Genomic DNA, 27252 nt, shown 5'->3' on the forward strand with positions numbered 1-27252 from the left:
GCCCACAGATTAATTGTGGATAATTATGGGTGGCATTTCTTGCTGATATTTTTCTTTGCAATGTTATATAAAGTTGTTCTAATAAAATTAGATTTAAAAATAATTAATACACACAACATCAGGAATTTTTTTAAGAAAAACAAATTGTGACTCCCATGCATACCACTAGATGGCAGATCAACATTAAAGAACTAGACAACTGCTATTTAAGGACAGAAAATCACTAAAGGGCAGGCTTTTCAATAGAAAAACCAAAATTAAGTATCTTGGTTGTGCAAAAAGCACATGGCAGCCGTGTATCAGAGCATCAGCTTATGCTTTCTATGTGGCATGTAATGTCTCATATGCATGACTTTTTATAACAAAATTCAAATCTTGAAGCAGAAATTCAGCTGGCAATATTTGTTTCTCATACAACTCCATTTCGAAAGAAGCACATATTTTTATAGGACTAAAAATTGCCAGGGAGAGACAGGAAGTACAAAAAAAAAAAAAAAACAAGATAAAGGGAATGAGAAAAGCTCAGGAAATATGAGGACAAAGAAATATATCAAAAACCCACAAGCATTTTACTTTGCTGAATAAACTGTACCAATAACTTTTTTTTTAAGTCAAATTTTGTGTAGCATTTGTATAGCATAAACATGAAACAATATTCGCATTATACTAAACTCTTAAATAAAAAGATACCATATGTCACCTTGGACAAGAATAACTTTCCCAGAAGAAAAATGTACAATGAATATTGCCTTTGTAAATTACATGGTTCAATTGTTAAAAACAGAAAATTAGTCCATCTCCTCTGTATTATACTAAGCTCCTTTGTCTTTCTTTCAAATATAGTTAAAGGACGAGAACATTTAAATAAGGGTTAGTAACTCTAATTCTACCTGTTTATTATAGTAATTGTTAAAGGCTGAAATAAAAAAAACATCTTACAGGAAACTAGATCACTATGCAATAGATACCTTGAAATATTTTTTTGAAAAAGCTGACAGTCTTACCCTAACAACAGTGCTGTCCTATCTTACATTGTTTGCTATTATTATTATTTTCTTTTGCAATGTAGTTATGCCATCAATTTGCCTAGGAAGATCCTATGCTGAAAATATTTAATGACATTAACTCCTTTGTGCTACAAGATACTGTTACTGCAATGCCAATTAGCCAAAGCATTATTAATGCAAAAACCTATTCATTGAAAAATACACCAATGAAGTTGGCTCACAGAAATAAGGATATGGTTCCTTTTTTTTCCTGTTATCTATATTACTAAAACTCTTGCTGTCATGATCTTTAACTGGGCAAAATAATGCATCATATGCCAAGTATTTTTAATGCAAGTATCTCAAATTGGCTAACATGCAGAACATGCCCAAACTCCATGTGCCATGATTCCCAAGGGAATGAAATTTGGATATGTTTTGATTATTTCAATGTTCCTGGCTGCTGCTGGACTGGTCTTCATTTCAACATTCCATGACAGTTTCCCAGCCACTCTTGCAATTCCTCATTTCTCACCCCACCCCACCCCACCCCAAACAGCAACCATTTATCTAAGGGAAGGGAAGGGAAGGGAAGGGAAGATTTCTGGTGATCCCTGCTAACTTTCCACAAGGAATGGGAAAGCTTTTTTTGCTTTCACATTTCCATGAAATACTAAAACAAACTGTGTAAACTTTATTTTTAAAAATCTGGATAACCTGTGCTTCACTGGGTTATTGTTTAAGATTTTTTTACCTAAACAGAGAAACGATTAATCAAACTTCACTTAACAACCATATTACTAATTTAACAACTGCAGTGATTCACTTAACAATGATAGCAAGAAAGGATTAAAATGGGGCAAAATTCACTTAACAACTGTCTTGCTTAGCAACAAAAACTTAGACCTTAGTTGTGGTTTTCAGTCAAGAACAACTTATATATATCAAACTCTGCTAGGAGTACAAAAAGTTTGATTAAGCATTCTTTAAAGTTTGTAATAGAACAAGAAAGTACTTTTAATACATACATGATATGCATTGACTTCTTAATACAAGTAATCCTTAACTACCTGCAATGGATGCTACAATGGTCCTAAGCGTGAAAAATGATCATACGTCACTTTTTTCAGTTCCATTGTATCTTTGAAAAGTCACTAATCAAACTGTTATAAGTTGTGGACTACCTCTATAAGAGAAAATCTTCTTCTTCTTCCTCTTCTTCTTCTTCTCCTCCTCCTTCTCCTTCTTCTTTCAATAAAAGGTACTTTGAAAAATGCATTTTTCTAGCAGCAGTCTTTAATGATTATATTCCAAATCAGCTTGGTATCACTCCTTGTGATTTAAGGGTTGGCTCTTAGCTCATTTCTGGAATGGCTTCCAGAAGAGGCACAAGACTGGGACAATATTTCTAGTTCTTCTTACTCCTTGTAATACTATGGACTTATTTGTAGTATATCACTGTCTCACTCAAATGGTACACAGTGACTGCACCCTGTTGACAGACTTCTAGTTCTCAATTTAAGCTTTAAAATAATCTTTAGAACAATGCTGAAGATACAACTTCATTTACATATAATCTTAATATCTAATCCCCAATCAAAGGCAGCATAGAATAAAAACAGACCAGAATACAGAATAAAAAGAGGCAAGGGCAAAAAGGTACTTCTTAATTTCTATGATTATTTAAAGGTGATACATTTGGAATAATTTGCTGAAATTTTCAGACAGTACTGAGATCAAATTTTGCTAGATGGAAAATCCTAAAAATAGTTGAATTGACCTTGCTATAAAAGAAAGTTCCTTAATTCTCAAAGGTAAAGTTTAACAACTGGTGAACTTTTTTTCCTAAATGGAAAGCTCAACAGTTCAAAATATAATAACACCTCACATCTTATCGCATTTCAAATATGGACTAGTTTATTTTTAAAAATGTGCTTTATTAGATGCATTAGGCTAATGAGATAATCAGAAAACACGGGCTTCCAGTACAAAATAAATAAATAAATAAAACTCAGTGGAATGGAACTATAGGAAACCTGTCACCACAGCAGGTGTGCAATGCATTATTTTAAAACAGAAAACCCAAGAAGACTGTCTCTTTGAAGAAAAAAAATCCTAATTCAAATTTCAGTTCAGCTATGAACTTTCCAAACTGTGTTAACACAATTCACTGCCTGTCAGGTCCAAGTCTACTTCAAAATCTAGAACTAATACTGAAATCTAGAAGTAATTCTAATATTGAAGGGTTGGAATTGGGATTCAAAATACTTCAACCCATAAAGATTACACTGAGTTACTCCAGTGCACTCCTTCCTCCTCAGATCAGCTGGGCTAAAAACAGACCCAGCAAGTTTGCCTAGAAAAGGTTGGCAGGAAGGTAGAGCCCACGTTGATCAAAAAATGAGGCTGCAACCATTCACATAGCAACAGTGCTGCTTGAACAGAGCAAGGAAGTATTTCTACACAAAGAAGTATCAGGGCGTAACTTCCTGGATTTTATTTTGTTACAGTAATTTCTTTGCCACTTTCAAAGGTCCATTTTAAGGAGGCAACTGGACTTTGTTTTTTTCTTTTGAAGATGTTTTGCTTCTCATCCAAGAAGCTTCCTCAGCTCTTACAGGACAGTGGAGAATGGAAGAATTTATATTCCTTGCAGATACCTGATAATCTGCACCCTTTTATTTAGAGGGTCATTGAAGCACTTGGAGGTTTATCTGTGTCCTCAGGGTTACTTGAGTGGTGCTCCTGATTCCTGTAGTTTGCATTTTTTTCCTCTGGAAATCCATTCCTACTTCCACACCATTCAAAGGGTGCTCATCCCAAATTGTATAGCTAAATTCTCACAGTACTACTCAGGTGACCCTGAGATAAACCTCCAAGTGCTTCAACGATACACTAAAAGGACGCAAATGACCAGCTATCTGCAAGGAATATAAATCCTTCCATTCCCACTCTCCTGTCAGAGATGAAAAGGCTTCTTGGATGAGAAGTGAAACGTCTTCAGAAGAAAAAACAAGAAATTCCAGTTGCGTCCTGAAAAAGCACCTTTGGGATGACTGAGAATCTCTATAGACTTCTTTACCATTCATTGAAACACCTACTAAGAGATGATTATGATGACAAACAACGATGTCTTAAGAACAGGTTAAAAATAAAGAATAGATATTCCCCCACCTCAAGGCATTAATAGGGATGGTATAAATAGGGATCATAGGGAACATAACGGAGCCAAGAGAAGCTACTCTTTCTGCCCTAGTATACATGAGGAATATTTATGATTTCTAGAGGGATTAATCTTTACTTTGTTTTTGTCCATCACCATTGTATTGTCATTGTCATAATATTTTACTGGTATTCCCTTATTAAATTTCCATATTTTCCAATATGGCTCTGATGAAAATATTTTACAATTTTTTTCACTGTAAACTTTTGCCCATACTAGCTGGCCTGCACATGCTGTGGCACTGCTCCCATATTTATATCCATGATGGGAAGCTGATTTTAACAAACTTAGGTAGACAAGAAATGGAAGAAGAAATAGCACAGGATGTGTGTGCCTGGGTTTTCCCATTGACTTTCCTTTTGCTGGAGGCTTCATCTTAAATTTACTAGGGCTGTGCCAGCTTATCATTTCCAATAGTCATCTAATATTTTGGTAAATTTTATTCCTAGGAGAGGTATCGGCCAAATTATTTTAGCAGATCACAGCAGCTAAATGAACACATGGAATCCAGGAGTAATATGAAAAATTCTGAATACTCATACATTACAAAATAAGAACATTGGAAAACCAGGTCTGTATATAGGGATTGGTAGGATGCTTTAAAATATTCCATTGATTTGTCTTACTATAAATTAATATTTGCTAGAGTCTTACTCAAATTATATTCTGCTTGACCATTTGCAATGTAACATTTACAGTTGCTACCCAGCAGGATCCAGAATTGTAGGGTCTATATCAGAGCTTCTGATAAAACAGATTGGGCTCTTTTTCTCCTCTAAGGAGCTATAATTTTCACGTTCGTAGCTTTCCTTTTAAAATCTAATACCAATCATATAGCTGGCTGGAGACCTTTGGGCCATTCACTTTCTCTTGACCCAACTCACCTCAAAGAGTTGTTGTTTGGGGGAAATTAGGAGGAAGGAGGAGTATCAGATATGTTCATCCTCTTGAATTATAAAAAATAATAATGGCAAGATTGATTGATGAAATAAATAAATGATATAGTGACTTAAAAATTAGTGTTGCTTTTCGGCATCCTTAGCTAATGAATGAACTGTAAAGAATGACATATATACTGTAGTTACTGCTTTCCTCAATATCAGATTATTTATATTGCTGAGCTGGGGCAAAGGAACAAAAGCAGGAATTCATAGTATTTCTAATGTAGATATTTTAGAAATAATTAAAATATTTTTCCTCAAGAGTTTTTTCAGTTTCTAAACATTAAAAAGCAGGCCAGTGTCTGAAACATGATAGTGATAGTTAGGACAGCCATACAAGGTAAATGTTATTATTGTGCCTATTTGTGGTATATGTGTGTTTGTTACTCAGCCTCTTGATATGCTAGACTGGAACAGGAGATTCAAGATGCAGTCCAAAATTATACTACAAATACAATTTACAAAGGACAAGTGCTGCTTCTGGTGAATACACAGATGTTTTCTTTTCTCTTACCTCCTGTTCTGTGGTGGTCTTCTTCATGTTAAGGTGATTTGATATATAGCTGCCCAAGAATTAGTTTTTCTTGTGTAAAGAACACTATTGTCAAGATGTGAAGGTGTTAGAAGTTACTAAAGAGCATCACTTGGGGTGAGGACTGGAATCCAAATTTGATCAAGTAGCAATTCTTAATTGAAGAAGGAAAGAGGAAATATTTATTCAACTTATATTGTTTGTCTCCCAAAAGTACATTCCAAACTATTACAAGGCAGACATGAGACTGAGGCTAAAGCTGAAATTGAAGTTTGAAGTAGTGATAAGCTCAGCCATGGATATGGGGGAGAAGGTTCCAGTCAACAAACTCTGGACCCATTAATCATTGTCCTTCTTAATATACATGAATATATCTGCATTAAAGGAACAGCTTTGAAACAGAGTCTCTGCTTTGTATGTAGACTTTTTCAGGTTTAAATTCTAACTCTCCAGAAAAAAAAATAGGAAAGACTTGCTTGAGCAACGGGTTGGACTAGATGACCTTCAAGGTCCCTTCCAATTCTGTTATTCTATTCTTTTCTAACTGCCAAGTGAAACTCTAGTGGGTGCTTCCATAGAAGATACTGAGCTAAATAAAGAGTGGCCTGATCAGTACGAGGCAGCTATAATTTTTTTTTTTACATATTATCAGTTGTTGTTAAATATATGAAAAAGATATATTAAACAAAATCAATAGTGCATATACAAAATTAGACAGATATGCAATAGCCATTGGTGTTAAGCACACACATCATATCCAATCATGAAGCTCCCCACCAAAATCCTCCAAATTTTCATGAAAATGCCTCATGATACAGGGAGAAACATGCCAAGCTTGTAGGTTTTCAATTGAGACCAACTGAGGCAGAAAGTAAAATAAGAAATACCTACGGAGGAACAGCATGGCTTTTCATATGTTTGAGAGGATTCCATTAGATCCTACTTGATTTTTTTAATCCATCTTACTATTTTCTAACATAAATTTGGGTTTTATTAATGAAATTAATTTAATTTCATTAATAAATTAAGTTAATTTAATAATTAATTAAGTTATTAATTATTAATAACTCTTAATGGGATATTTCAAAAATAAGAAAACAAAAAATAGTTTTTATAATCCATTGCTCAGCATAAGGTAGCTTTTGTATCAGCTGCTTTATAACAACACTGAATAAGTCTATTGTTAAAACAAGATAGGCAAAGATACTGACAAGTTCTTTTTCTATATCCCTTATAAGGTTTCACATGCAGTTTAATTTGTTTTATGTCACAACTTCTATAAGGTACATTATTAAATCCTATAGTGAAGGTGGACTATTAATGTGTTACAGAAAGTTACAGTTGCAGTTTCTATTAATATCTTATTTATTCTGAACTACTGAATCACAGAAACATAGAATCATAAATAACCTAAGAGGTTATTTCAAGTTCAACCTCTTCTGAAAACCTCTAGTGAAGGGAAAGAATCACTCCATCTGGTTTCCCCTGATTGATAACTCTCACTGTCAAGATCTTGCTAATGTTTCGTCTGTATCTACATCCTTGAACTTTAATCCCATTACCTCTGGAGCAAACGAGAATACGTCTGAACCTTCTAGATTCAACTTGAGCACAGCTATCATATCATATCCCCTTTCCAGCTTCTCGTAACATAACGTAACTAGGTCTTTTAGCCATTCCTCATAGGATTTAGTCACCAGTCATTTACCATCTTGGTAGCCACTAGAAGCACTGTATAAAACAGACTGTTCTAAAAAAATTAATACATAACTTTTTGGAAATATTTAAAAATATACAAATATATAAAAGGGTACACTATTATTTTATTCAAAATTCAGATGTTCAAAACTGATGTTTCTGTTAAGGCAACTTAAAGGTAATTATCAGAAGCCCAGCAAAAAGCTGTATACAAGTTTAAATTACTGTTAACATCAATGACATTTTTATATTCAGATGAACTTTACTCCCAAGAAGAGTGATTGGAAATAGATGGATGAGGTGAAGATCTGCCAAATCTTGGAAGATCAAATCAGTATTAGTTGCTCTCTCAAGCAAGGCAGAAACTAAATTGAAAAAAGGTATTTCCTCCAACTGAAAGCAATGTCAAAACCTTTTTCAGCCTTGTTTATGGAGCGAGATTCCCCTTGCAGTATGGCAGGGGTGTCAAACTCAAGACCCGCAGGCTGGATCCGACCCTCAGGGAAACAGCAAAGGACCAGCCTCCGGTGCCACGGAGCTCCGTTTTCTCTGGCAGAGGGTTGCAGGAAGCCATTGTGGCCGAAAACAGAGCTCAAGAACCTGTTTTCATTGGCAAAGCACTTGTGCCACCATAGGTGCCCCCTGACATGAGTGACATCGAGCTGGCCATGCCTACCCTGGCCATGCCGCCCCCAGCCCCCCCCCCCAAGGTCAAACAGAACCCTGATGCGGCCCTCAATGAAATGGAGTTTGACACCACTGCTCTATGGTATTGAACTCTGTCCAATAGATCAGCAAAAAAGAAATGGTAAAACTATTAGGATTGGCAACAAAGACAGGTATTTTTTTTTTCTTTTTCAAATTTTATTATAATAGACATAGCAACATTTGAAGTTATTAATGCTTACAACATAGTTTCATATATTACCCTAACCCTTTTAGTCTATCAGCTAAGAAAACAATTTTCCTTGAAAGAAATGAGGTAATGTTACCAAAGTACACAACTCTTGTATTCAGAGCAGTTTGCCAGTGTTTTCTGCAATAACTATCCCTTTAATGTTGAAGACAGGACACATCATTCTAACACTTTCAGTAACTAAGAGCAGTTGTGTTCCTGTTCAAAATAGAACATATCAGCCAAGCATACACAATCTGGGTCATAAAACAAAATCAAGCTCTTATCTTGTCAAAATATGTGGTTTTGTTCTGCATTTCTACTATCTCTGTTGAATAAAAATATATCTTAGTTAATTTTTTGAGGATGATGATATATCTCGCATTATTAAAGCACTATTTTCATGATCTCCTTTGTCATCTTACAGTTTTTATAAGTGAGTCTGATTTTCAGAGTGCATTCTGACTCCTCTCTAAACATTAAGACAGGTCTTGATACTAACCTGATATTACAATTTGGCTGAAGATTTATTTAAGAAATTTTTCATGCTCAAGAAATTTAAGGACCTCGGATTGAATGGACCAAGAATAAGTTATAATCATATTCAACTACAGTCAATTAAGCAATTTCCATACTCTGAATCTAGGAATTCTTTGTGTGTTGCTTATTTACAAAACTTTATGGAGAGTAAGAAATAATTCATCTACTTATAGTAATAAAATAATAAACATTACTGCAGAATTTCTGAGGAGCTACGGAAGGAAGGGGGTTTATGGAGGATTTTGGAGGTTTAAATGATACAACTGCATTCATTTGTAAGAACCTTCAGTATTGCATCTCTGGATCAAAATAAGGCATGGCATTTGATCCAGCATTCTGTTTCTGAATGCACTCTGCTAGCTCAAGGTATTTTGACATTTTAGACAAGGTAAATATATGCTGTCCCTCATTTATCACTGACTGAACCATACAATAAAAGCAATGCATATCAGATAGATTTTAAATCATACCTTTCATGTCTTCTGCTTTCCTTTGGTTATCCTCCACATGTACTTTTTAATTTTTTATGATTAATCAATCAAATTAATCATTTACATTAGTTACATAGCTATAACTTCATCACACTAACATTTCTTGGTTCTGTATTCAAAAATCAACCATTTATTGTTCTGTTTCATACTACTGTTATAAAACATATAAAATGGGGACATAAATGTATCCCCATTTCACTGCATAGGAATCATATATTATAAAATTAGCACCTAGCTTAACATCAGGCAGTTCCTCTTCCCTAAAGATTTTTAAGTACACTAGGGGATCTAAACATCTATTGATTGTCATGCTATCTAGCCCACTTTTAATTAGCATACCATTGAATACTTTGTCAAATGCTTTGCTGAAAAAAAATCAAAGTATATTGTATTTAGGGATATGCAGCTCTTAGAACTCAAATTGGAAAGGTACTTTGGATCCAGCTACCCAAGCCTCCTATCTTTTTTTTTGGATCACACAGTAGCCACACAGTTCTAGGAAAATGCATCTTTCTTTCTTTCTTTCTTTTTTCTTTCTTTCAATTTCTGAGGCCACCCATCTTAGTGAATAACTGGGTGGCTTACAATTCAGAAAATATATTTCAATGATTTTTTTTAATTAAAACAATAAAAAACAGTAAAACCAATGAAAACATTAAAAAGAGCATTGTCTTACCTGAATGCTTCTTCTCATCACGACGATGGAGAATCCATGGATGGGCTGACACATGCCTTTCTGCCCGGAGACTGAGTCCAACTGTTTCTGCCACACCCTTCATCAACTGTCATTCTCCCAGTTCACGATGAAGGCGTGGCACTCTGTAGGACTCTTCTGTTGCATTGGCTCCTCCAGTTGTCCTAGGCTAGACGAAGTACCTGACTACTTCCCAGGGAGGGAATGGATTCTCCATCATCGTGATGAGAAGAAGCGTTCAGGTAAGACATTGCTCTTTCTCCAGCACGATTGGAGAATCCATGGATGGGACATACCAAAGCCTGGTGTCCCTATGGGCGGGGATTATGATCCTGAGTCCCCCTAGCTACATGCACTCTCTGAAGCACCTTCCTCCCAAAGGCAGCATCAGCTGAGGCAAAGGTGTCCAACTTATAGTGGCACACAAAGGGAGATGGTGTGGACCATGTCGCCGTCCTGCAGATCTCAATTAAAGCCTGCATCACCCATGCAGCTGTGGTCGTGGTGCTTTGCACAGAGTGGGCGGCTAATTGTCTGGGGACCGGAATCAACTGTGTCTCATAGGCCTTTGCAATACACACCCTTATCCAGCAGCCTGTGGTCGATGAAGTGACCTTTGAACCCAGAGAGGAAGGTTGAAATGAGACAAAGTGATTCAGATTTTCGTTGAGGCAAAGTCTGTTTTATGTACCTGTGTATGGCTCTCATGTCCAGAGAATGCCATCTCTGTTCCAGCGGATAGGAAGGACTTGGACAGAAATTTGGCAACACTATCTCCTGGGCCCAGTGGAACCAGGAGTTGATTTTGGGGATGAAGGAGGGATCCAGATGGAGAACCACCCTGTCTGCATGGAAAGTACAGAGTTCCTCTCTCACAGAGAGAGCAGCCAATTCCGAGATTCATCTGGCCGATGTGATGGCTACTAAAAAGGTGACCTTAAAAGACAAAAACCGCAGACTAGTAAACTTGAGAGGTTCGAAGGGTAGTAAGGTAAGGACGTATAAAACCTTAGCTAAGTCCCAGATTGGATACCTGTGAAGAACAGGTGGCTTTAAATTGACCACCCCCTCAAAAAGGAGCGCACCACCAGATGGTGCGCTATGGAGTCTAGGTCCCCATAAGTCAATACTGAAGACAAGGCTGCTACTTGTCTTTGGATAGTATTAGGGGCTAACCCTTTATCCAGACCCCCTTGCAAAAAGTCCAGGATCTGAGGGATGGAAACTGCTGTGGGATCCAGATCTGACCTGACACACCAACTACAGAATGCCTTCCAAGTAGAATTTTAAATTCTGTTGGTGGAAGGCCTCCTGGAAGCCTGAATCATCTGTATCACCCTCCTTGAAAAGTTGTCCCTCGTCAGAAGCCACCAGGCGGTCAACTGGAGCCACTGAGGCTCTGGATGGACCAAGAACCTCTGGCTGAGAGAGATCCTGTCTTGAGGGATTCTCCAAGGCTGAAACACAGAGACTGACGAGGTCTGAAAACCATGGCCGTCTGGGCCAATGAGGCACGATCAACAAGAGCTCAGCCTGCTCCACAAGAAGTTTCCTGATTACTCTGAGTATAATGGGGACAGGAGGAAATGCATACAACAGGCCTCTGGGCCATGCACAGTGGAGGGCGTTGACTCCTTCTGCTCCAGGGCTTGGAAACCTCGTGAGGTATCTGGGCAGTTGAGAGTTCGTCGGGGTGGCGAATAAATCCAGGACTGGATGGCCGAAACTCCTGTACAGTTCCTGGAAGATGTCCGAGTGCAGTCGCCACTGGGAGTGGTCCACCGTGCTCCGGCTGAAAAAGTCTGCCTGCAGGTTTGCCAACCCCGAGATGTGTTCCGCCTTGATGGAACTCAGGTGAGTTTCTGCCCAGAGAAATAGGTAGTCCGCCTGACACATGAGAGACCTCAAGTGGGTGTCTCCCTGGTGATTGATATGCGCTTTTGCAGCCACATTGTCTGTCAAGATGAATAGGTGTTGTCCCTCTACTGTGGCTTCGAAGTGATGAAGGGCAAGGTGGATGGCTCGGAGCTCCAGCCAGTTGATGTTGTTCATCAGGTCTTCCTGAGACCACTGTCCTTGAGCCAGCTGCTGCTGGAGATGGACTCCCCATCCGAAGACCCTGGCATCTGAGGTCAAGGTAAGACTGCTGGGCTCCCTGAACAGTGTCCCCCGGCTATTGCTGGGGACATCCATCACCTGAGGGATCTGAGCATCTCTAATGGAACCCTGACCTTGGTGTTGGAATTGCTGCTCCTTTTCCTCTGGAATGGTAGAAGGAACCATTGCAAAGTTCTGAGGTGCGATCAAGCCCAAGGAACAATGGCTATGCATGAGACCATCTTTCCCAGGAGTTGAGACAGAACTGCCAATGGAACCAAATGTTCCGTCCTGATTTGAGTGATCAAAGACTTGATACTGTCCTGTCACTCCTGGGATAGATAGACCTCGCACAGCCTGGTGTCTATCACTGCTCCTAGATGGAGCAGTCGAGAGGTAGGTGTCAGATGACTTTTCTGAAAATTTATGGAGAATCCGTGTTCCTGTAGAACATGGATTGTAGTCTCCAGATCCTGCTGAGCAAGCTGGGGCGAGGATGATTGAATATCGTCCAGGTAGCACTGAAGATGCACCGGGATGGATCTGAGATGTGCCGCCAGTGCTGCAAGGATCTTTGTGAATGACCTGGGAGCTGAGGATAAACCGAACGGTAGAGCTCTGTACTGTAAGTGCAGATCCGAGTAACAGAAACTGAGGTACCATCGGTGCCGGGGATGGATGGGAATGTGAAGATAAGCCTCCGTCAAATCGATCAATGACAGGAGGTTGCCCACTCTGATGACATCCAAGATTGACTGCAGAGAGTGCATTTTGAACCTCTTGTACGTCAAATGGATGTTTAACCTTTTGAGGTCCAAAAGGTCTCCATTCCCCGAGGCCTTTGGAACGAGGAAGACAATCAAATAGAATCCGTGCCCCCGTTGATCTTCTGGGACTGGCTCGATGGCCTGGATTTCCAGGAGGTGTTGGATCACCTTGTCCATGAGATCTCTCTTGGTGGTGTTCCTGGAGGTGGGGCAATGGACAAAATGCCTTGGAGGAATGGAGAAAAATTCCAGAGTTAGGCCGAATCTTAGAGTGTTCGGAACCCACAAGTCTGAAGTAATCTTCTCCCACTGGTGGGCAAACAAGGTTAGACTCCCACCAATAGGGGGAGAGCTCTGGCAGTCACTTGAAGTGATGAAAGGGGCATCATAGGTGGCCCTATGAACCTGCTCAGCTTCCCTGGGATACATGTAGTAATGTGACATCTGAGCAGGGAGCTCAAATGTAACAGAAATAGCACGGCTTCCAAGGTGAAGAGTATTGGCTACACCTTGGGAGACAGCCTTGGGAGATAGCCTGAGAAATGAGGAATCCTCAGATAGACCTTGCTCCTGCCTCTCTACAGGCGGAGCCCAGAAGTGGTGGGTGTAAAGGTCGCCTCAGGGGTAAAAACCCTCCCCCTAACCTGAGGCTCAACCCCTGTTGCTAGGCTGTTAAAAGGAAACTGCTCTGTAGGTTGCAAACTTTCAGTTGGAAAACCAGAAAAAAATTCCCTATCGCCCTCTGGGGACCAGTTCAAAGGAACTGCAACAGTAGGTTGGGAGGCTGGCTGGGGGTGGAGGAGCCACAGGTTCAGTTAAGACAGAAGCTGGGATACTTTTCTGTTGAGTCTTCTTTTGAGTTCTGGACATTTGTTTTTCCAGAGCCTTCATTCTCCTGTCTGCATCTTTTTCCTCAGCTCTAGTCGGCTTCCTAGAGTAGATTGCCTTGGCTCTAATCTTGTCAGCTGCATCTTGACTGGCTGATCTGCCTTTCCTGGATCTGGTCTTTCTGGGAGCAGCTGAAGAATCTCCCTGCCCAGCCATGCTGTTAGCCGTCAGAATCTGATCAGCCATCTTGACAGCTCCCTTAGCCCAGAAAGGAGTAGCTGTTCTGCCTGCAGCCAGTTAAAAGGGCTTAGCCTGATGTAATGTACTACATCCAGCCATTCTGGTTAGAAGATATAAAAAGATATCGTACCCTTTATACGTGTCCCTTGTGTCTCAGGACAAGTAGAAATTATTGAACGTGTTCTTTTGTACTGTCAGTTTTACACTGCATCCTGAAATACTCCAATTCCCTCATTCCTAGCTAGTAAACAGGATATAATGGCTAGCAATATAAGTAATTCTTTCTGATATTACTCCTGAAATAACATATCAGATTGCCAGGTTCTGTATGGTGGCATACAAAATTTGATGAAGAGCAATTGAACTTGTTTGAGTAGGGAAAGGCTTCGCCTCAGCGTTACCCATCAGTCATTTAAAAAAAAAGTCAGCTACTGTCCTATACCTTCCTCAGATTTATCAAGGGCTCTATAATTCTAAATTTTAAGTTAGTTTTAAATAATAAGAAGGAAGCTTTTTAGCATATTTTTTCTATGTAACATTCCTCCTTATTTGTTTTGGGGTGTTCTGGATAATTGAAAACTGTTTTCTCCTCTGTTTTGTTTCTGCTGGTTAATGACCTGCAATAAAATAATTTGAATTTGAATTTGCTTGACCTAGTTGGATGAGTAGACTCCTGAAAAAAGGCAATCCCCCAGACACCCTGGTCTCAAAGCATGTAGGGTTTCATAGGTAATTTACCAGCACCTTGAATTGCACCCAGAAACACACTGGTAACTAGCAGCAGCTTATGCAGGACTGGTATTATGTGTGCCGTTTATCTGGCACCATTTACTCCCCTCACAGCTGCAATCTGCATGAGTTGGGAGTTTCTGAATGGTCTTCAAGGACAGTTCCATATAGTGTTACAGCAGTCTAACCTGAAGATTACAAGGGCATGAGTTACTATGACAGGACCTCCTGATCCAGGTATGGGTGCAATTGATGCATCATCCATAGGTATGCAAAAGCTCTCCTTGCCACAGCTGTCACCTGTTCTTCAAGCAGGAGTTACAAATCTACGACGGCTCACAGATTGCACACCAGGTCTGTTTGGGGCAGTGCAACCCCATAAGAACTAAACATGGAAGAACCTTGTCTGTGGAGAGTCCAAATATCCACAGCCACTCCATCTTGCTAGGGTTGAGTCAAAGACCATTTTGTCCCATCTAGTCCAACAGCCTTCAGACACTGGGACAGATGTCCATGGCATAATTCAAGGAGCTTGGGGTAAAGATATAAAGCAGGGTGTCATCTGCATACTAATGACATCGTATCCCAGACCGATAGATCACCTCAACCAGCGGCTTCGTGTAAATGTTAAATAGAAGGGGAAAGAGAACAGAGCTTGAGAGACCCTACAAAGTAGGGGCTACAGGATAGATCTCTCTCCCTCTATCAACAGTGACTTGGAACCGGTCCCAGAGGAAGAAGGAGAACCAGTACAATTCAATGCTGCACATCCACAGTTCCCAGAGTCAGCCCAGAAGGATACATGATCTCTGGCATCAATGCCATTGAAAGGTCAAGAAGAGCCAGGACAGATGCACTACCTCCATCCTTCTCCTACCAGAGGTCATCCATGAGCAAGATCAATGCCATCTCAGTCCCAAACCCTGTTCTGAATCTCTACCAAGAGGGGCCTAGATAATCTGCTTTACCTAGAGTTCTCTGAAGCTGCCATGCAACCACTCACTCCACTACCTTCCTTAGAAAGGGGTGATTGGAGACAGGATGAAAACTTTTCAGGCTAGCTTGGTCAACCAATGGTTCTTTTGAGGAGGGGGCACATCACCACCTCTTTAAGAGCTGGCAGAGTGCAGACCCACTAACACATCTCCTCCTATGAGGCCTTAATTAGTCAGGAAGGGCACAGATCTAATAAACAAGTGGCTAAGCTAGCAGTTGAGACATCACTTCCTCAGGTTCAACAGGCTCAAACTCTTCTTAGATCACCTTGCTTTAAGGAAACAGGAACAGGCGGCTATAATTCCTCCCAGGTAATAATTATGCACATAATTTAAAAAAATAAAACAATGATTAAGTTTTTAAAATGAAAATCATAAAACAATTTATAACATTGAAGTTATAATCAAGATTTGTACAAATAGGGAAATCAGTTACCCCAATTGTCATAGCTGATTTCTATTTGATGAGGGGAGCTTATTTTTTTTAGTTTCTTTTTCACAATTATATGCATTCCTATTTGCAGCAGGAAATAACTGATTTAATCTGAATTATACAGGCTCAATAGTACAATACCCAATCGTCTGTACATTCTAAAAAAGAGAAGGTTAGTCAAAACAGACAATGAATGAAGCCATCCAAGAATGCTTATGCAAAGTAGCCTATTATGTTTTGTACATTTTTAACACCCATCGAATGATTTAATTTCAAAAGTACAAACTATTGCAGGCTTTACAGCAGTCAAAATGTCACCTTCATGTTGAACATATTACTATTTGTTCTTATGTTCTTCTTAACATACGATCCTTAGAGGTCAACTAAACAGATTTTTTTTGTTTGTGAGTGCAGGCTTCCAGATAATTGACAGTCTGGTGGAGTCATCTATTCATGCTTTCAGGTCATTTTTCAATCTCTATGGCTTCTCTGATAATTCTGTGGCTGGGGTTTTCTATAGTGGCTAGGATTTTGGTGCCATTGAAGTTGATGCTATAACCTGTGGCTTTCATGTGTTGGACTAGTGAGGAAGTGTGTTCCAGCTTTTTTACTGCATTTTTGTGTTCATCAAGGCGGGTACTTATTCTTCTATTGGTCTGTCCAATGTATGTGGCCGGACATGATGCACAGGGGACTTCATATATGCCTTGGTTTTCCAGATCAATTTTATCTTTGGGGTTTCTTAGGATAGCTGCTATTTTTCTGTCTGTTTTGAAGGCAGTCTTGATATGATGCCTGTGTAGTATCATACCGATTTTGTCTGTTGTACCTCTTATTTGTATATGCAAATATATAAATCTGATACGTTTAGAAGACAATAAATTACAGCCCACCTCAGATAGTACTATAAAATAGAATCCCCTATTTTATATGTGAGTTATTACCAATTAAACTATCAGAATCTGCCACCAATTCCCTTCTTACACCAGATTATATTTTTTCCTTGTAAAAATGTCCACTTGCAAAACCTAAATAAAGAATTCATTATATAAGGTTAAAGCATGACTCTACTTTCTGGTTGTGCCTGATCTACATATCCAAGCAACAAGGTCAATTCATAATTTTGTTAGCAAGTCAAAACTAATTGGAGACCAAGACAAGTTCAATAGGCAGTTTCATCATATTCTGATTTAATATCACCACTTATAAGCAACAATTAAGCAAATAGTTTAGATAACACCTGAGACTACAGTTTAACAAGTCAGAACAGATATACTGAAAGCATGTATGCAAGGGGAAGAACAAACAAAAAAGGGCTCCTTCTCAGACTGAGACAATCATATATATATATATCGGATGAAGTATCTAAACTGAAACTAAATATAATGAGAGCACAAAGAAAAAAACTGAGGTGAAACGCAGTAAATGGTCTGAAACCATAAGCTGAATTATGATACTGAATTTTATACTATTTTGACATCCCCAAATTCTACAAAATCCACTCTGATGCTATTGCTATATTTACGCCAAGCTCAAACATTTCGACCCAAAATAGCATGCTTTCAGTCCAAGCATGAATCCAAGAATGAGTCATTAATCTATTTGTTCATCCTTTCCTCCTCCTATGCCTAGCTTCAATTATGTAACTCTGATTTCCTAAGCTGTCACATTTCAGAATTGTAGACCAATCTATAGCACAGCTGAAAAGAAATCAAAAGTATTTGTTCCCATTTTTAATTAGCCACATTAAAGCTTTTTGATCCCCTTGTTCTATCCTTGCAAGCAATAGGACAACTCCTGCCTAAGAAACTGGAAAATAGATTATAGCAATGATAGGGAGGGCAACAGTTGAGGAGTCAGCCATAGATCACCTCTGACCTTCCAAAAGAGGCACTGATGCTGTCAAAGGAAGGGGAAAGAACCTTGGGGACATGAAAAAGAGCACCAAATACAAAATAATCTATTTAGGTAATACCATCTAGGTCAGGGGTGTCAAACTTTTGTCATCACATTGTCGTCACATGAAGTATCACAACTTTTTTCCTCTTCGCTAAAGTGGGGGTTGGCTTAGCAGCACTTGATGTATCCGGTCCGTGGGCCATAAATTTGGCACTCCTGATTTTAGGTGAAAAATGTAAAAACAAAAAAACATTTTGCAGTATTCAAGCAAAGTAATGAAATTTGGGGAGCTGGGAAGATCTACTACCATAATGGAGCCTGAATTGCCAACCATTATAAGTCAAGGCATTTAGGTGATCGGACTCAATTTTATGACTTATGTTGCAAGTGATTTTTAAGTGAACACCACAGTCATTAAGCAAACACGGTGGTCATTAAGCATCATGGTCATTAAGCAAATCCACTAATCCCAATTGTAAAAGTGAGGCAGTTGCCAAGCTCCTGAAATGTGGTCATGTGACAACAGGGGCTATGCAGCAGCTGCAACTCCATACTGGGCCATAACAGGTTTGGGTGGGGGGGTTCCTCTTGATTTCAAACTTCCCTTAAGTGACTGGTTATTAAACAAGGACTGCCTGTACTTGAGCACTTTAAATGGATCTAGACTCTTCTTTAAAAGCTTGCATAAAGAGATCTCATCTCTATCTGCATTAGTTTGTTCTACTATACTACAATTAATGCCACCAGGAATTGTGAAACTATCCAGAAATTGATTGCCTTGATTTCTCAATTATGTGACATATCTCTACAAAAATATTAAAATTGTTTATTTATCCCTTATGTTAAGGGATTTAAAAGATCTGATAGATTACACTGAATTGTGATGTGAGTGATTTGCATTGATCAAAGAAATATCAGTTACAGAAATATAAAAAAAAGAGGCAAAGATAACAAACCCACTTCCCAATGACAGACCATTTTAATTAACAGCATAAGCATTTAAGAGTTAGAAACAAATAACTGAAGCCTGCAAGCAGCTTTGGAAAATATTCCAACTTAGCCTAGTTTCAAGACACAACATACTGAAAATAAATACCAGACTTCCTCATTCAGGTACTCGAAATAAATCTTGCAATTTAAATGTTTCTCAACTGAAGGAAAAGAAAATAACATGATCATTAATGTATGCCTAGTAGTTTAGATTATGTTGTATATTCAGAGAGTTAATAAACACTTGAAGAATCAAAGGTGTTCAAGTCCCATCACCAAAAGAGCTTTTTATTCAGTTCTTTATGGTTTTATATCTGGAACTGTTTTATTTGCCAAGAAACTACAGTGCCTATCCAATATTTTAGTTAAAATACTTCCAGCAAAAATGTATCAGTAAAAGGAAACAATATATAAAGTTTTCATATTCTGTTTTTGTTCAGAAATTACATGTCATTATAGAAACATATGACAGGGAAGATATGCATTACTAGGAAGACGAATACATGTTAAGAAATCTGTAATCTTACATCCAAATAAAGTATGTGCGTGTGATCAGAGTTTCTTCCATGATCTCACAGTGGTAAACAGAACAAAGATCTGGGAAATTCAAATATATCCAAACACAACATCAGGAACCTCAAAGCAGTTGACAATCACTATTCTCTCTTTTTTGATGACCTATATCTTAATATGAATTCAAATATCCGTTTTATTTTCTAGAACTTTGCTATATTTTCTTTTAAAAATAATTGCAGAATGAACTTTGTAAAGCTTTTTCAAAAGAAAAATAAATTTTCTTCTCTCTGCCCAACCTGTTTAAACAATAAATGAATAAATGAATAAATAAGAAAATAAATAAGATTTTTTAATGCCGTAAACTAAAGCAAAGCACCAGCATCTATCATCATTTTTTGTAAGAATAAGTCAGACTCATACAGACTTCAGGAGTTTTTAGAAAGTAAAAATAGTGAACGGTTGCAGTTCAGTGCTTTGTTTAAGCTGTATTAAGCTTCTTAGGAAAAATAAAAAAGAGGAGTGAGGGTTGGAGAAGAGAAAGAATCCTGCAGAGTTCAAATGCTAATCATAAAATCAGACGGTGTCTGGAAGCTTCTTTTCCATATAATAAATGTATTAAAACACCCGAGTTTTCATGAGCTGCAGCTCTTTTCATCAGATTCATGAAGTGACTAGATTAGGATTTAAATTGGGGTGAGGCGGGGCAGAAAGAGAAGAGAGAGGTTGGAAATGCAGACATTGGTTATATTTGAGACAGAAGTTACCAATTAATCGTTCCATCATGTTAGAAACCCATTCTGAAATTGCTTGCAACCTTTTGATATTCAGTCTAATATTTCCAATAATTTTCAATACTACAGGTAGTCCTTGACTTAGGATCACAATTGAGCCCAAAATTTATGTTGCTAAGTGAGTTTTGCCCCGTTTTATGACTTTTCTTGACACATTAGTTAAGTGAATGTTCTGATCCACACCCTTTTCCAACAAATCAAACACAATCCAAAAGGAACAGAAACCTTGTAATGCTTTTGCAAAATAATTAGCTGTGATAAGCACAAGCCTTGCCAAAACAGTGTTGAGATGCTACCGGTTCTGTCGACTTCTATAGAACCGGTTGCTCTGAAAAGCAGCAAACAGAGAGCATACACAGAACTGACTCTATGTCTGCTACTGTTCTGGCCCACTCACCCGCCCAGGGTCTTACCTGACCTTTATTTCCTGCATTTTTTTGCACAACACAGCTGTGGTTGAAAAAGCAGGAAAAAAGTGCTTTTTCAACCACTGCTCACCTGCGCGCAGCGCCACTCAGCTGTCCAGGCAGCTAAATGGCGACAATAAACACGCACATGCAAAATGTAAAATCACCGAACCAGTAGTTACACCAGTCGGATCCCACACCTGTACCAAACTGTGTGAGACTTGTCAAAAAGATAACAGACAAGAAATAATTTGCAATACAAGAATGTTCAAATACAGGATACTGGAATGTCCACATTCCAGGATACTGGAATGTCCACATTCCAGGATACTGGAATGTCCACGAGGCTGGAGTTTCAAAATGTCTTTGCCTTCTGCAAAGTACGTTTGTTTCACAGTTGGCTTTTATCTTCTTGATGGAGGGGCCATTACCTTGCAGCCTTACTCCTGAGTTGCCCGTGCTGTTGTAGCTGCTTTTTCCTACAAGCAATCCTGCATGCACACGCACTTGGCACAGGCTCCTCGGGAAACTCCTCATCACTGCTGCCAGCCCCCACAATCTCTGAAGGCAGCAGTTTACTCCCTAATGATCCTGGCCTGTCATCTGAGTCCTCGCTCTCCTCAGCCGTCCGCACCTGCTGCCGGCTAACCATAACAGTGAATCTCTGTAGTTGTTAAATTAAATAACACAGTTGTTAAGTGAATCTGGCTTCCCCATTAACTTTGCTTGTCAGAATGTGGCAAAAGGGGATCATATGATCCCCGGATTGTGCAACCATCATAAATATGAACTAGTTATCAAGCATCCAAATGTAAATCACTTTACTATGGTGATGCTGCCAGGGTCATAAGTGTTAAAAATGGTCGTCAGTCACTTTTTCAGTGACATTGTAACTTCGAACAGTCATTAAATGAACTGTTCTAGGTCAAGGACTACCTGTACTTGTCAATTGGAAAAAGTGCTAGCAGATTTCTTCTGATTTTTTGCCACTATGAATATTAACTTACAGTCTTTTTTGTCTATTCGGTTGCAACAGTGCTGAAAACAGTGACTTAAAACTGGTCTGCACGCTTATGGCTGTTGCAGCATCCCTGAGGTCACATGATCAAAATTTGGACACATGGTAGCCGGCATGTGTTTACAACATTTGCAAGAGTCACATGATCACCATTTGTGATTTTCACAGGGGACTTCTGTCAAGCAAAGTCAAAGGGAGAGCTGAACTCACTTAATGGTTAAGTGATTTGCTTAATAACGTGGTGATTCACTAAACAGCCAGGGCAAAAAAAAAAGTTCATAAAATCAGATGTGACTCATTTACCAACCAGACTGCTCAGCGATGGAAATTTTGGTCCCAATTGTGGACATAAGTCAATGTCTACCTATACTAAAATTCTTATTTGTAACCTTCAATTGGCAAAACTAGAAAGTACAGGGCAACAATTATGGAACCAGGGAACTCAAATCAGCTAACTTACAGAATGCCAGAGCAAATTTCATTATGGGAATGAAATTTAGAAAAGTTGTGGCTGCTTCAGCATCAATGCACCTTTGGACTACATTTCTCAGGAACCCTGAGGTTGCATGATTCAAAGAAAGATAGGAGGGCTGTTGTAGGAGATGACAGGGCTAAGTCCAAGGGAGGGATCAAACGCGTCATTGGTCATCATGCAAACAGGAGATCTAAGCCCAGTCCGCCTTGAATTCCACTGATTCTTATCTACCACCAATTTGCTTTGGCTGTTAGTAGTTCAGATTCCTGTAGAGGATTAGCATACAATAAACCTATATTCATCTGAACTGCCTGGACTTCTGATTTTCATGCACTAGACAGCTGTATCCCCACCCACTCTCCTGCCTCCCTCTGCACCCAATTGGCAGGTGGCAAGCCCCAGTATGTTATTGCCAATTGGCTCCTTTGGAATCAAGACTAAAGTGTGAGATCTCCTAACAATAGTGGGCAAATATCTGCTGACTAGTGGGTGTCAGTAGTCAGTGAGTAAGTTTCCTTGCTCCCTGGAGGAAGCAGGCCCTTGGAGACGGACAGAACCTCCCCCAAGGGACAATCCTGGAGATGAACTGCAAGATTGTCCCAAAATGTAAGAAATGGCCGCCGCCACCGAAAAGGGACAGAAGCGCTTAGCGGCAGTTGTGGCTCATCCCAGGCAAGAGAAAGTGGATCCAGAGAAGGCGAGTTGAATAAGACGCCAACTCCTGCCCCCAGCCTGGGCCACATGGGCTCTCAGGGTCACCTCCACCCAAATTTTTAACCAAAAAACAGAAAAAAACCAGTCCACCAGCAAGGAAAGTTAAAAAATAAAATAATAAGCAAAAAAATGCGAACCAGAAAAAAGGCGCAAAAAAATGAAAGTGCTAAACTGGCAAGCCAGCTAGCTGTCAAACCTGATCTAAGCTTCTCTGAGAAAAAAAGTTTAATCCAGGGGGTGAATATTCTTCTCCAATCCTAACTATTCAGAACCCCTTAAAGAGTGGTCTGAGCATGCTGAGACCGAGTGAAGAACTAGGGACCATTACCAGGGGGTGTGTCCTCAGTTTTTCAACTCGATCTGCAGAGCTAGGAGACTAGAGACTACCCATCCTGGACTTTTCCTTCAGCTCAGTGGAGAAATGGGGGTGCAGTTTTCCCTGAAGTCTACATCTTCCTTTGTCCTCCCTCTCTCCAGTAAAAGTGGTTCAGCAGATCAGCTAAGGAGAAGGAATTATTTCTGACACTCTCTGCAAGCTTCCTAAAAGCAAAGTTAATAGAGAAGCCAGGAGACGGTCATGAGTTGCTTCTGCTCCCATTGCTGTGCCAAATTGGTTTGTAGCAAGGCTTGGTGGGCAAGCATTGATTGGTTGTTTTGGAGCAGAGGTTCAAATCTGCAATGCCTCAATAGCAGTGGACAGTGAACAGACGTGAAAGCAGCTCAGATGCCTGAGGTAGGGTTGGCTAGGGAGTACCAGCAGGCTGGCAGAATGGGACCCTCAGGGTCATACCAGAATGGGAAAAAAAGAACATAATTCTCCTCCATGCAGCATCGAGAGCCCAGGATGGGTTGACTCCTTCCTATGACATAATTTAGCTAAGTCTGCACTAAGATATAAAAGCCAGCCCTCGGAAGAGACCCCAGCTTTTGACTCAGCTCCTTTCAGTCAGTAGCTGTGCCTCTGAAAGCTTCTGTTAGATAACACTCAACAGCAATTTTCAGTACCGTTTTTCATTTCAAGCAGCTCCCAGGATCTGGGCAGCTGCTGTTCCAGGAGAGCAGGCTCTCTCACCTGCTGTTCAGGCAAGTTGGGCAGTGTCTGTAGACCTCCCCCCCACCTGCGGTTTAAGCGGTCATAAAAAGCGAATGACAAACCGATACCAGCATCAGCCAGCTGATCGTGTGGCCAGCGGCTGCCCTTTCCTTTGCTGACTTCACTCGGGACTCTTTATAGCCTAAAGAGAGATTCTTCGATCTCAGAGCCTGTTTCCCATAGCCAGCGGCCATCTTGGATTGAAGCCTTCCACCACGAGATGAGCGGCCATTTTGTAAGCCCGGGGGCCAATTTATACCCCAAGGGGCTTAATGCAAAAAATTTTCCATCGTAAGAGCCTTTATTCTTCAAATGGAGCAAGATAAGGGTCAGACAGAGTTTCCCTCCCCCAGTGGAACAGTCTCTTAAAGCCAATAAGAGAAAAAGTCATAGGCAACGCACCCAATCAGTCCAGAGGGAGGTGGCTGCTAAAATCAGAGCTAAGGCTCTAGCCCCTAAGAAGGCAACTCAGGCTGAGTTGAGGGCAGAAAAGCACAGACATGCAGCTCTAGAGAGGCAGTTCAACAGAACTATTCAACAGAAGGGAGTGCAACTACAGCAGGTTTCAGGTGATACCCAAGGGCCCCAGCCAAGCCTTTCCAGGGGAGGAGAAGTTATCTATGAACCTTTCCATCCTCCATCCTGGTCTCCTGAGGCCTTTGCAGTACAATATGATCCTCAGGATCTGAGCAGTTCTGGGCCTTATTTCCAACAGGCTTCTGGGCCCTATGCTCCTCCCCCTCCCTCCAGGCCTCTAACCTCTTCTCAATCTAGGCCTGAAGCCACCTTCGCTCCCACAGCAGCGGCCTTCTGCCTTCTGCCTCTACCTTTGAACAAAGACCAGGGGATATCCAAGATGTTGTCTCTTTGGCCATTAGGCAGGGATTGGCTGAAGGCTTCAAGCAAATCCTTCAACCTCTGGAAAGGGTTCAGGTCCTTCTCCCTTCTCAATCTATAAGTTCCTTGCCTCATCACCCTGATTTATACTGGCCCCAGGACCTCAGGGTTCATTCTTCTCTACCAGAATGGGAGGAGGTTGATGAGGAGGGAAGGGCTTCACCATATGAACACAGTTACTCCTCTCGTTCAGAGCATGAAGAGGGCGAGACCTTTGACCAAAATCTTTCAGAGGGAGAGGACTCTCACCCAGAGCAGACATCCTCTGCATTGGTCTTCAATCCTCCTCTCTTCAGGGCATTACTCAGCTAGGCTTTGGTCACTGCCAAGCTGTCGTCAGAGGAAGTGGCTCCCAAGCCACAAGGAATTCCCTCTAGCCAGGGAGACTCACTCTTCTCCAAGCCTGTAGTGATGCAGGGGTTTTGCCTTCTCCCACTTTGTTCCTGGACATGGTCAAGGAACAGTGCGCTTCCCCTTCGGCAGGTCCTCGCCCATCTTCTCTGGATAAGCGTTTCTACGTCAGCGCAACCCTGGACAATACCCTGGCAGTGCCTTCTGTTGACAGTCCAGTTCTGGCCTCGCTCTCATCTACTGGCACTCTCACGTGGGCATCCATACAGTGGCTGCACCAACGCCAGATAAGATTGCCTACATCTGACCTTTGGTCTCACCAAGGTCTTAATAAGGTTATCGCAGCGGCGGAATTCACTGCAGATGCCACTCTCAATTCCACCAAATTTGTATTTAGGGCCATGGCATCTTCAGTAGCAGCAAGAAGACTGTTATGGCTCAGAAATTGGCTGGCGGAGTCACACCGTAAATGGAAGCTGGCTTCAGTTCCATTCGCGGGCAATAAGCTTTTTGGCGATGCTCTGGAACCTTATCTCATCAAAACCAGAGATAAACATAAAATTCTCTCTTCCTCTGGGAAGAGAGCCGACTATGGCCCAGCTCCTTATACTGGTAAACAGCCCTTTCAGGAAGGTGGGGGCCATTCCTTCCATTGCTCTAAGTAATCCCTCATTCTCCCCACCCATCCGAGGTCGCCTAGGCTTCTTTGCCTCCAAATGGGAGGAGTCAGGGTGGATGCCTGCATGCTCAGCACTATTAGGTCAGGATTACAATTGGACTTCTTAATGCCATCCCCCCCGCCCCCAATTTTTTGATCTCTCCTGTCTCTCGGGACATTTCAAGGCAAGACCTCATGAATCAAGCCATTCAACTACTTCTTGAAACCCGAGCTATTCAAACCTGTTCCCCCCTCTCAACGGGGACATGGGCTTACTCTCGCCTTTTCATCATTCCCAAAGCCTCAGGGGAGGTAGCGAACCAACCTGAATCTAAAATTTCTCAACCAATTTGTAAAATACAGGCAATTTAAAATGCAGACTCTGCATTCTATTTTAGAGAGCGTTCGGGAGGGCGATCTCCTCTCTTCCATTGATCTCATAGAGGCTTCCTCCACATCCCCATTTGGCCTCATCATCGCCAGTTTCTCCGTTTCTGTTATCAGAACCCATTACCAATATCAAGCACTTCCCTTCGGCCTCTCTTCGGCTTCAAGGGTCTTCACGAAGGTTCTGGCAGCATTGATGGCATCTCTGCTTTCTGTTCCAGTGAAGATCCAATGCTACTTGGACAACATTTTGATTCTGTCCTCCTCCATCCATGCAGCCCAGAGCCACGGATTTCTCCACTCCCGTCCACACCAATGGTTCCTGTTTCCCTACCAACGGGCAGGAACCAGCCACTCATCCAGCAAGGTCCCGCTCCCACCACAAATACGGAGATCTCTCAATTGGTGGCGTTCCCCGTTAATCTACAAGGGACTCCTTTCAGGGTCCCAGACAGGCTAGTGATAACCACCAATGCCAGCCTCCTGGGTTGAATTTCCCATATGCAGGGCCAGATAGCTCAGGACCTTGGTCCAGGTCGGAGCAGGCCCTTCCCAAAAATTGGCTAGAGCTCAGAGCCATTTTTCTAGCTCTCAAGCATTTCAGGCAGTGACAGGCTCTCATGTTCTAGTCATTATGGACAACATGGCCACCGTGGCTCATGTCAACCGGCAAGGGGGGATAAGGTCCAGAGCCCTCATGGGAGAGGCTCTACAGTTGGGGTTATGGGCAGAGAAACACCTGTTGTCGATCTCGGTGGACCACTTCTCCGGGATCAACAACTCCCAGGCCGACTGGCTCAGCAGGAGCCTAGTCAACCAGGCAGAATGGTCCATTCCTCCGTCTCTATTCAGGTCCTTTCCCTCAGATTTGGAACGCTGGAGGTGGATCTCTTCTCCACTCCTCAGGGCTCTTAGTATATCCATTAAGTGCACTTCCTCTTTCAGGAAGTCAGAAGCCATTTTGTTT

At 40.8% G+C, this 27252-nt stretch overlaps 1 protein-coding gene across 3 annotated transcripts in view; it reads right to left on the reverse strand.

Annotated features, from left to right (window-relative positions):
- The window catches only part of NCOA3 (nuclear receptor coactivator 3), a 113984-nt gene that overhangs the window by 38103 nt on the left and 48629 nt on the right, over positions 1-27252 (reverse strand). For 2 of the 3 annotated variants that reach the window (XR_015742701.1, XM_087929018.1), the window contains exon 3: positions 5665-5836. The exons of the other annotated variant lie outside the window; for it this stretch is intronic. The gene's annotated coding sequence lies outside the window, so the exon portion shown is untranslated. The remainder of the gene's footprint in view (positions 1-5664; positions 5837-27252) is intronic. 3 annotated transcript variants of the gene reach the window in all.

This window comes from Pseudonaja textilis, chromosome 3, assembly GCF_049901715.1.
Source record: "Pseudonaja textilis isolate UNSWEBS1 chromosome 3, rPseTex1.2, whole genome shotgun sequence".
NCBI classification, from domain to species: domain Eukaryota; kingdom Metazoa; phylum Chordata; class Lepidosauria; order Squamata; family Elapidae; genus Pseudonaja; species Pseudonaja textilis.